The sequence below is a fragment of the Arachis hypogaea genome, chromosome 15 (genome assembly GCF_003086295.3).
Source record: "Arachis hypogaea cultivar Tifrunner chromosome 15, arahy.Tifrunner.gnm2.J5K5, whole genome shotgun sequence".
In the NCBI taxonomy this organism is placed as follows: domain Eukaryota; kingdom Viridiplantae; phylum Streptophyta; class Magnoliopsida; order Fabales; family Fabaceae; genus Arachis; species Arachis hypogaea.
This window is the reverse complement of record NC_092050.1, coordinates 69,289,717-69,301,496: the sequence shown is the minus strand read 5'-3', so window position 1 is coordinate 69,301,496 and position 11,780 is coordinate 69,289,717.

Below are 11,780 nucleotides of genomic sequence, written 5' to 3'. Positions count from 1 at the left end.
GAATAGAATTGTAGGAAATTGAAATTGCATAATAAAATGAAATTCAATAAAAGCTAAAATGTAAAAATGGCAGAAAAGAAAAGTGTATACAAGAGCCTTCTATTCTACTCCTACTCCTACTACTACTGCTCTCTACCAAAGCCAGACTCTCTAAAACTAGCCTCCTTCCATCTTCAAGCATTTTTCTATTTATAGTCTTCTTCTCATCTTTAATTGGGTTTTTGGTGTACTTGGATGTGGGCCTTAGCCTTGATTGAAGCAGTGAGGAATGACTCTAACTGACGTTGACCTTGGCTAAACGTTAATGAGCTTACATGGTACCATTTGGAATTAAAACTGGCCTTAACGTTGGTGGCAACTGATAAAGCACTATTTTATGGTTTATCTTGTGCTCAATTGAGTAATTTTTATCAACTCTTTACCCACTTATTCATACTATTTGCATGGTTTTATATTCTCCTTCCTAATTTTATTCTATAATTGGAAACTTGCTTCCCGAGCCTTTTAATTACCAAAAATTAATTCTCTCTTATCACCATTCGATGCTTTGATATGTGTGTTAAGTGTTTTCAGAGATTACAGGGCAAGAATGGCTTAGAGGATGGAAAGGAAGCATGCAAAAGTGGAAGGAATACAAGAAGTTGAAGGAACTGCAAAGCTGTCAGCCTGACCCTCTTGCACTAAAACGGTCATAACATGAGTTACAGAGGTCCAAATGATGCGGTTCCAGTTGCGTTGGAAAGCTAACGTCTGGGGCTTTGATTTGATATATAATATTCATAGTTTCCTTGACGATAGGCGACGCGAACGCATGCTCCACGCGGACGCGTCGTAGTGACGAAAAATCAGCGTGTTTGAATTCGCAACCAGCGAATTCTGGGCTGTTTCTGACCCAGTTCTCACCCCAGAAAACACAAATTAGAGGCTATAAAGTAGGGGAATGCATCCATTTATGAGACAACAATACATACAACATTCATTCATAATTTTAGGAGTAGATGTAGTTTTAGAGAGAGACGGGTTCTCTCCTCTCTCTTAGGATTTAGGATTAAGATTTCTCTTACTTTCAGGATTGTTTCTTTTTATCAGGTTCAATGTTCCTTTTATTTATTTTTTCAATTTAATTTATGAACTTTTCCATGTTAGATTTGAATTTATGTTTAAACGTAATTTGATGTGTTTCAGATTTATGATTGCTTTATTCTATTTATGATGTCTTCAATTTAATTTAGAATTTTCCCTTTTGGCTTTTGTTAAATAATTGGTGACGCTAGAGTTATCAAACTCGAGGTGTTGACTGAAAATTGAAATTCTTCAAGAATTAAATCGAGTTCCAATAACTCTAGCCTTTCCCAAGGAAAGACTAGGACTTTCGGATTCAAATCAATTCATCCACTTAACTTACCTTCATAGTTAGAGGTTAACAAAGTGGGAGAAAAATCTAATTCTCATCACAATTGATAAGGATAACTAGGATAGGACTTCCAGTTCTTATACCTTGCCAAGAGTTTATTTTACAATTATTTATTTATTTTACTTGTCATTTAAATTACTTGTTCCTTACTTTTAAAACCCCCAATTTACAAAACTCATAACCAATAATAAGAACACCTCCCTGCAGTTCCTTGAGAAGACGACCCGAGGTTTAAATACTTCGGTTATCAATTTTAAAGGGGTTTGTTACTTGTGACAACCAAAACTTTTGTAAGAAAGGATTTTTGTTGGTTTAGAAGCTATACCTGCAATGAGGATTTATCTGCGAATTTCTAGACCACGCAAAAGTTCTCTCTTCAAAATGGCGCCGTTGCCGGGGAATTGCAAACATGTGCCTTATTATTGGTTATAGTAAATATTTGATTTTTGCTTGTTTATTTGTTTTTATTTTTGTTTTTATTTTTACTTTTTGATAAATTAAGAGGTTATTGTATTTTATTTAGTTATTAAAAATTTTTCAAAAATTTGTTCTTCGTGTTCATCTTGACCTTCAAGTTGTTCTTAGTTGTTTTCTTCGTTTTGATCTAAAAAATTTTAAGTTTGGTGTCATTTTATTGTTTTTCTCTTTCCTCATTTAATTCAAAAATATCTTTTCTCTTTATTTTAATTGAATTTTCGAAAATTGCATAAAAAAAAATTTCAGATTTTTATTTTAAAATTTTTATCTTATCTTATCTTAGTTTTAAAGTTCAAAATTCAAATCTTTTTCAAAAATCATATCTTTTTCAAAATCTTATCTTATCTTATTTTAAAAATCAAATTTCAAATTTCAATATTTAAATTTCAAATTTTAAATTTCAAATTTCAAATTTCAAAATTTAAAATTCGAATTTCAAAATTTAATTTTCAAATTCAAAATTTAAATTTCAATAACCTTTTAATTTAAATTTATTTTTATTTTTATTTTTATTTCCTATTATGAGTTCTCTCCCCCATTGCTTTGAGTTTGGTCCCAATGCTGTTGCAAGGAATGGAAATTATAACAGGAACATGCATCAAGGTCAAAACAATCAGAGATGGAAGGAGCCACGAGGATCTGATCAACCCTTTCGGCAACATCACCTTCCAAGATGCCATGGACAACGACCATCCTACAATGCATGCCAAGACAATAGATATGGTGGACCCCCTTGTAGTTACCAGCAAGCTCCATCATATGCCAATGAACGACCTCCTCAAAATAGCTTTGGACCACCATACTCACAAGCCCCTTTCCACCATTCACCTCCATATGACCCTAACCCGTATCCACCATACCAACCACGTTATGAGCCAAATGAACCATACACAGAACCACCCCCATTCCAACACAACTACTCTCTTGAACCACCACCTCAATATACACCATCTCCTTATCATTATCAAGATGAACCACCTTCCTACCATGAACCCTTTCTCCCAAAAATGAACCCTCCTATCCACCCCAAACATCCATGGAGAAAGCACTTACCGATCTAAACTCTACTATACAAGCTATCGTCGCCCAAATCAGACCACCAAATACCTTCAACAATCAACCCTCAAGCTCTAGTGCACTTCCTTTTCAACCACAGAATAATCTCTCCATCCTATTACCACCATCCATGGAAGAGCACCCACATCTATCAATCCAAGAGCAACATGATCCCAATGATGCTATTGACATGGAACAAGAGAGAAGGGATCATCTTCGCGAATCCATACTTCATAAGGAGCTAGAGGAGGCCCTAAAGGTGAAGGTAGTAAAGACCCTTGAAGTCGAAGGAGTGGTTGAAGAATTAGTGAAGGAAGACATCAAGGAGGAGTCTAATTTTGTCTTAGAGTAAGAGGAGGCCCAAAATGTGGAGATAGGAGAGACCCTTGAAGATGAAAGAATAGTTGAAAGGAGTTGTCATGGAAAGAAAATCATCAAGGATGAGTACGATTTTATATTAAAACTACTGGACAAAGCAGTAATTATTGAAGAGGAAGAAGTGGTTGAAGACTTGGGAGATGCTGAACCTCCATGGGAAAGTCAAGACATAGAGCCTCCTTCCAAGACGGTTGCATTTGATGTTGAGGAGGGTGTACAACCTCCAAGGCATGTCATGATTAAGGACTTGGAAGAGGTCAATCAAGAGATGGAGATTCTAGAAGAAGAAACACAGCCTCCCATGCCCTTTGTGAGCAATGAAGAAGAGATTGAGTTGGAAGAAAACTACCAAGAGGAAGAGGTTGATATTGAAGAAACTTACAAAGAGGTGGAAGTTGTCAGAGAAGAGCCCAACGGAGTGGAGCTTGCAAATTCGTTAGAAATACCTTTCCCTAAGTTGCCATCATCCTTCACAACATTCAAATGGGTAAAGTTCATATCCATTAGCTTTCTAATTCCACTTGAATATGGGCTACTGGAGACAGATGGTCAACTTAGAGCCCTTTGTGGCATTAAGAGTAAGAGGAAGATGGTCAATGGTAAGAATTGTCCTGCAAGGTTCATTATGGTTGGAAGCTTTAAGTTTAAACGCAAAGGTTGGTGTAGAGCTCAATTGAATAGGTCTGGGAAGTTGTTTGGACGCTTCAGTGATAATTCTAAGGCTGAACCACCCGGATGGAATCATGATAATCAACTTGAAGACGGGTGTAGAAACAAGATTTGGGATCCAGGAATATATGAGGATCAATTTCGGGAGCTCAAAGCTATTGAAGAACTCCATCAAAGCTTGAGGAATTTACTTGGTATTGATAGAGCTTATTGGAAGTCCAAGCATTAGTGGAAGTTTCGAGACGAGTTCAAGCACAAGCCGCCATGACAAGGAGCTCACCAAATGTCCAACTTAAGGACTTTAACTAAAAGTGCTAGGTGGGAGACAACCCACCATGGTATGATTGTTCCTTTTTTAACTATAATTTTATTTAGTTTTGCTTGTTTCTATTTTATTTTATTGAACCTGGAATTATTCATAACATTTGCATCAGCATCTGCATACTGTATTCTGCATTTTGCATAAAAAAATGGCACACGACGCGTCCGCATCATATGTGCGTTGGGAAGAAAACAAGATTGAATAGAGAGTACGCGAGAGCGTGGCTGGAGGCGTGCCTTAGGCACAAATTGACTCACGCGTCCGCGTGACCCACGCGGCCGTGTCATTTGGAAAAATAGCCTCCCACACGTCCGCGTCACCCACGCGAACGCGTGCTCCAACAAATCGACGTAAAAGGGGTGCATGGCCGAAAGTTGTGCTAGAGTCGGGCTGGACTGGCGCTAGACGCACAAGCCTTACCACGTGAATGCGTGCCCCACACGTCTGCGTCATCCTCCAATCTTGGCCATTCACGCGATCGTGTCCACCATGCGAACACGTCACCTCGAAAATTGGCAACAATGAGTTTTGAAAAGAGAGTTGTGCGGGCGCGAGGCTGCCCTCGCGCCAGTAGCACAGAACGAGTCACGCGTCCATGTGACCGACGCGTCCGCGTCGATTCCTATAAGTGCAATTCACGCAAACGCATACCCCGCGCGTCCGCGTCGCTAGCGTCGCACAACCTATCCAGATTAGTGCGAATTATCTTATCTTTTCTTCTCTAATCCTAATTTCTTCTATCTTTTCTTCTTTCTTCATTCTTTCCTACTTTCTTTATCTTCATCATCCTTCTTCACTTCCATTCTATTCTATTTAATTTATTTACATGCTTTCATTCATTACATTTTAATTTTGTGCATATTTTTATTTTCTTTTCTAAATTCATTATTTTTCCTTTGGTGTTGAATTTTCTTATTTTCACTGTTGCATCTTCTCTTGGATTATTTTAGGTTCTTAAAGACTTGTTTTATTCTGGTTAGGTAATATTATTTAAATCAATGCCAATCTTTTCTACCTGTATTAATTTTGCATTGACATGAATTTACATTACCTCTCCTTACCCACACTCTCCCTCATTGTTGCAAAAATTTTGCACCACTGGTATGCCATGTGCTTCTATTGTTTTTTCACTTGCATGTTGTAGCTACCATGTAATTGAGACCCTCATTATTTAGCATTAACCAACCCATGTTTTGTTTGTTTTTTATCTTTGTTTTGGGTTACTTTTCTTCCCTTTTTCTTTCAGGATGGCCACCAGGAAGAGAACCGGAAGACGTTTACATGGGAGAGACAAACAAGTTCCTACGCACATTCCTTGATGAGAAAAGCGTCAGTTGAAGCAACCCGCCCACTTGCACATCTTAGCATGCACCGAGGACGGTGCAATCTTTAAGTGTGGGGAGGTCAATACCGATCTCCATGGGTTAGTTATTTTCTTCTCAACACCAATATTTTATTTTCTTTATTAATTGCTGCATTTGCATATTTAATTGCATGTTTGTTTGATTTTATGCATTTAGTTACTACTTGGTTGAAGTAATATTTTCTTTTTCAAGAAATTTTTATAGTATTTCACTAATTTAAATTGAAAAATTTGTGTTAAATTTGTTTGAAGTTGTATTTGGAACATGGTTTTTGAGTCAAAGAACACACAACCCGTGAGATTTTGAGCTTATTTACATGGTCACATTATTTAACCCTAAATTTTTATTCTTGTGTGTTTTCTTCTCTATGATTGCAATCTTTGCTTTGTTTCAGTCTATATGTCCAATGTTTAGTGTATTTACATGCTTACATATGATTGAGGCTATTACTTGTTATTAGCTCACTTATTCCAAATAAGCCTACCTTTTACATCACCCTTGTTAGCCACCTTGAGCCTTTTATCTCCATTTATTCTGTTCTATAACCACATCACTAGCCTTAAGCAGAAAAACAATTAAACATCCCAATTGAATCTTTGGTTAGCTTAAGATAGTGATTGTGTAACAATTAAGTATGGGAAAACTGTGGAAACATAGGTTAATAAGGGAATGTGTTATGTTTTTACTTTGATAAAATATTAGGAATTTGGGTACCTACTCATGTGAAACTATAAAAAAAATTAAAAATCCATGTGCATTGATAAGCTATGTTTATTTTCATGTTCAAAAAAAAATCCAAAAAAATATTCAATAAATAAGTAAATAAATAAAGGGACAAAATTATCCCAACGCTAAGCTTAATAATGAAAGATCAATGCACATGTGATAAATTAAAAAGAAAAGTTGATACATGAGTATGTGATGCAAAAGTGGGAATTTTGGGTAGCTAGGCATGAATTAGAATATATAGAGTGTATGTATATTAGGTGAGAGCTTAGGTTAGTCAAAGATTCAATTTATAGATCACTTAGCCATATATATACCCAGTCTAAACTCATCCAACTCATTTAATTGCAATAGCCTCTTCTCTCCTGCTGCTTGAGAATCAAGGTTGAGGAGTTTAGTGGCCCAGAAGGCTTTATGCTCAAGCTCTACAGGGAGGTGACAAGACTTGCCATATAATAACTGAAAAGGAGACTTTCCAATAGGAGTTTTGAATGCTGTTCTATATGTCCAGAGAGCATCTTCTAATTTTCTGGCCCAATCCTTTCTTGTGTTCCCCACTGTTTTCTCTAAAATCCTCTTCAACTCCCTATTTGCAAGCTCTGCTTGGCCATTGGTCTATGGGTGATATGGTGTAGCTACTTTATGCATCACCCCATATTTGTGAAGTAGTTTCTCCATCTGTTTATTGCAAAAATGACTACCACCATCACTGGCAAGACCCTTAGGCACTCCATATCTAGTAAAAATGTGATTCTTAAGGAATTGAAGGACAATTTGTGCATCACATGTGGTTGTTGCCATGGCTTCCACCCACTTTGAGACATACTCTACTGCCACAAGTATGTATTTGAAAGAATATGAGGGTGAAAAAGGGCCCATAAAATCTATGCCCCAAAGATCAAAGAGTTCTACCTCCAAGATGTAGTTCTGAGGCATTTCATTCCTTCTTGTTAATCCTCCAGCTTTTTGGCATTCATTGCATTGATGAACAAACTCTCTAGCATCCTTGAATATGGTTGGCCAATAAAATTCTCTTTGAAGTATTTTGGCTACTCTTCTTTCTGGCCCAAAATGTCCACCATAAGCTGAACCATGACAATGCCATAGTATGTCTCTCATCTCACTCTCAGGAACACATTTCCTAATCATTCCATCTTGACACCTCTTGAATAAGAATGGGTCATCCCATAAGAATTTCTTGGCCTCATTGAGCAGCTTCTTCACTTGTTACTTGGTGAATTCTTGGGGAATCTTCCTTCTAACCTTATAGTTTGCAATGTTTGCAAACCAGAGAGCTTGTTGGATTTATTAAAGGTGTTCATCTGGAAAGCTTTCGTTCACTGAATGTGGAGCTTGGTTAGCTTCTTGTGATAGTCTTGACAAATGGTCTGCTACTTGGTTCTTATTTCCTTTCCTATCTCTCACTTTAATGTCAAATTCTTGTAGCAGCAGCACCCACCTAATAAGCCTTGGCTTGGAATCTTATTTAGACATGAGATACTTGAGAGCAGCATGATCAGTATATACTATAAACTTTGAACCAATCAAGTATTGTCTAAATTTATCAAATGCATATACAATTGCCAAGAGCTCTTTCTCGGTGGTGGTATAATTTTTTTGTACTTCATTCAACACCTTGCTAGCATAGTATATAACATGATGCAGCTTGTCTTTCTTTTGCCCCAATACATCACCAATTGCAAAGTCACTTGCATCACACATAAGTTTAAAAGGCAATTCCTAATCTGGGGGTGTGATGATTGGTGCTGTAGTGGGTTTTCTTTTTAAAGTTTCAAAGGCATGCTTGCAATTGTCATCAAAGATGAAAGGATTATCAATCACTAGCAAGTTGCTTAGTGGTTTTGCTATTTTTGAAAAATCTTTGATGAATCTCCTGTAAAAACCAGCATGTCCAAGAAAACTTCTTACTGCTTTCACATTAACAGGTATAGAAAGCTTTTCAATAATTTCTATTTTTGCTTTGTCAACTTCTATACCTTTGCTTGAAACCTTATGCCCAAGAACTATCCCTTCAGGAACCATGAAATGGCATTTCTCCCAATTCAATACCAGATTAGTTTCTTGGCATCTTTTCAAAACAAGAGTTAAATGATGCCAGCAGGTGTCAAATGAATTGCCAAAGACAGAAAAATTGTCCGTGAAGACTTCTAAAAATTTTTCCACCATGTCAGAAAATATAGAAAGCATACACCTTTGAAAAGTTGCAGGGGCATTGCATAGCCCAAAGGGCATCCTTCTGTAAGCAAAGACTCCAAATGGACAGGTGAAGGAAGTCTTTTCTTGATCCTTGGGATCCACCACTATTTGATTGTATCCAGAGTACCCGTCCAGGAAGCAATAGTAGGCATGGCCAGCCAATCTTTCCAGCGTTTGATCGATGAATGGGAGAGGAAAATGATATTTCCTTGTAGCATCATTCAGTCTTCTATAATCTATGCACATCATTCACCCAGTCACTGTCCTTGTGGGGATTAGTTCATTCTTCTCATTCAAGATGATAGTCATGCCACCTTTCTTTGGCACTACTTGTACTGGGCTCACCCAAGAACTGTCAGAGATTGGGTATATGATTCCAGCATTCCATAGCTTCATCACTTTTTTTTGAACCACCTCCTTTATGGTTGGGTTAAGCCTTCTTTGGGGTTGAACTACAGGCCTTGAATCCTCCTCCAATAGAATTTTGTGCATACAGATGGCAGGCATATGCCCTTGATATCATCAATCATCCAACCCAAGGCTGTCTTGTGAGCTTTAAACACTTCAATCAGCTTTGTTTCTTCTTCTATGTTCAAGGAGAAATTTATGATCACTGGCAGGGCCTCTGCTTCTCCAAGAAATACATACTTGACATGGGGGGGGGGAGGCTTTAACTCTTGTTTTGGCTTCTACTCTGCCTTGCCTTCAGAGGAGATTTCTACTACTTCTTCTTCTCATAAATCTTATTCCACTTCTATTTCCACTTCTTGTTCCTCCTGGTTGTTGGCCTCAAGTAACCCCCTCTCTACTTCTTCCACCATTTCCACTCTCATATGCTTTTCTTTCTCAGGGGGGTATTACATGGCTTTAAAGACATTGATGATCATCTTTTCATCATGCACTATGAGTATCATTTCACCTTTCTCTGCATCAATTATAGCCTTTGTTGTAGCTAGAAGGGGCCTCCCCAAGATGATTGAGTTGTGTCCTTCTTCCTCCATATCTAAAATGACAAAGTCAGCAGGAAATATGAATTCTCCTACGTTCACTAACAAATTCTCCACAACTCCATTAGGTATTTTGAGTGATCTGTCAGCCATTTAAAGTGACATTCTAGATGGCCTAAGTTCCTCTATTGCAAGATACTTCATTAATGAGAGAGGCATCAAGTTGATGCTGGCTCCTAGATCACAGAGGGCTTTGTCCAATGGTCTGTTGCCTATAGTGCAAGATAGGATGAAGCTTCCTAGATCTTTGAGCTTTGGTGAAAGACCTCTTTGGATGACAACACTACATTCCTGGGTTAAGATTACCGTTTCCTTCTCGTTCCAGCTTCTCTTCTTATTGATGAGCTCTTTGAGGAATTTTGCATATAGAGGCATTTGTTCTAGAGCTTCAGCAAGTGGAATATTAATTTCCAGCTTCTTAAAAACTTCTAAAAACTTGGGGAACTGTTGGTCTTTAAGCTCTCTATTGAACCTTTGATGATATGGAATGGAGGGAGCGTATAGCTTCTCCTCCTTCTTAGAAGCTTGTGGAGGCTCCTTTATACTTTGCTTGCCCTTCTTTGGAGATTATGGTTGTTCCTCTTTTTCCTTGAGCTTCTCTTGGTCTTGCTTGTCTTTTTCCCTTACTTGCTTCTTGCTGCCAATATCATTCTCAGCTGGCCTCTTGTAAATTTCTTTGTCATTTACCAAGGTTCTTCCACTCCTTAATTGGATTGCTTTACATTCTTCTTTAGGATTTGGAATGGTGTCACTTGGCAATTCATTGGGTGCTCTTTCAGCCAATGTTTGCTTGGATAATTGGCTAATTTGCCTCTCTAGATTTTGCAGTAAAGCTTCATGGTTCTTACTGGTTAGCTCTTGATGTCTCATCATCTTCTCCATCGTAACTTCCAGATTGGAAATCCTTTGAGATTCTTGGGGTAATTGTGGCTGATTGTGAGATGTTGGGGGTGGATGAAAGTTATTTTGGTTAGTGGATGGGTTGTGGGTGAATAGTAGTTGGGTTGAGGTTGATTATTTTGTGGTTTTTTGTACTGATTTTGGTTAGTGTTTTGATGGTTTTGATGGTTTGTGTTTCTGGAATTGTTTTAGTTTGAGTTTCTCTGCCAAGGCTACTGGTTTTGATTGTCTTCCCACCTCAAATTTGGGGTGGTTCCTCCAGGATGAGTTATAGGTATCTCCATGGAACTCATTTTGTCCAACTCCTTGGTTGTGCATGTATTGGACTTCCTTAGGTTGACGCTCTTCATAGAGTTCCTCATTTTGCCCCCACCCAGCTGGTGGTTGATTTAGAGTATTCATTGCTGCAACTTGAAGACCATCAATCCTCTTGGCCATCATCTCCATCTGCTGTTGGATCTGTTGATGCATCACCTTGTTTTGAACTAAATTGGTATCCACACCTTCCAGCTCCAATACACCCTTCCTTTGAGCTGGTTGGCGTTGCCTTTGATGACCATAGAAGTATTGGTTGTTTGTTATAGTGTTTATCAAATTTTGAGCTTCCTCAGCTGTCTTCATGAGTTGCACTGAACCTCCAGCAGAATAGTCAAGTGCTTCTTGAGCTCTTAGTGTCAATCCTTCATAGAAGTTTTGGAGTCTATCCCATTCACTGAACATTTCTGGTAGGCACTTCCTGATTAAAGCTTTGTATCTCTCCCATGCATCATACAATGACTATCCATCCATCTGAGTGAATGTTTGGACCTCTGTCTTCAGTCTGATGATCCTTTGGGGAGGATAGAGCTTGGCTAGGAACTTGTTCAGTATATCCTTGAAGAACGAAACTCTCGCACGATCTAGAATTTTCACAAATAAATTCCCGTTGTAAGTATAGCTTCTAGACCGACAAGAATTTCTTTCTTACAAAAGTTTTGGTTGTCACAAGTAACAAACCCCTTTGAAATTGATAACCGAAGTATTTAACCTCGGGTCGCCTTCTCAAGGAATTGCAGGGAGGTGTTCTTATTATTGGTTGTGAGTCTTGTAAATTGGGGGTTTTTAAAATAAGGAACAAGTAATGTAAAATAACAAGTCGTTAAAATAATAACTAATAAAGCTCTTGGAAAGGTATGAGAATTAGAAGTCCTATCCTAGTTATCCTTATCGATGGTGATGAGAATTGAGTTTTAATCCCACTTAGTTAACCT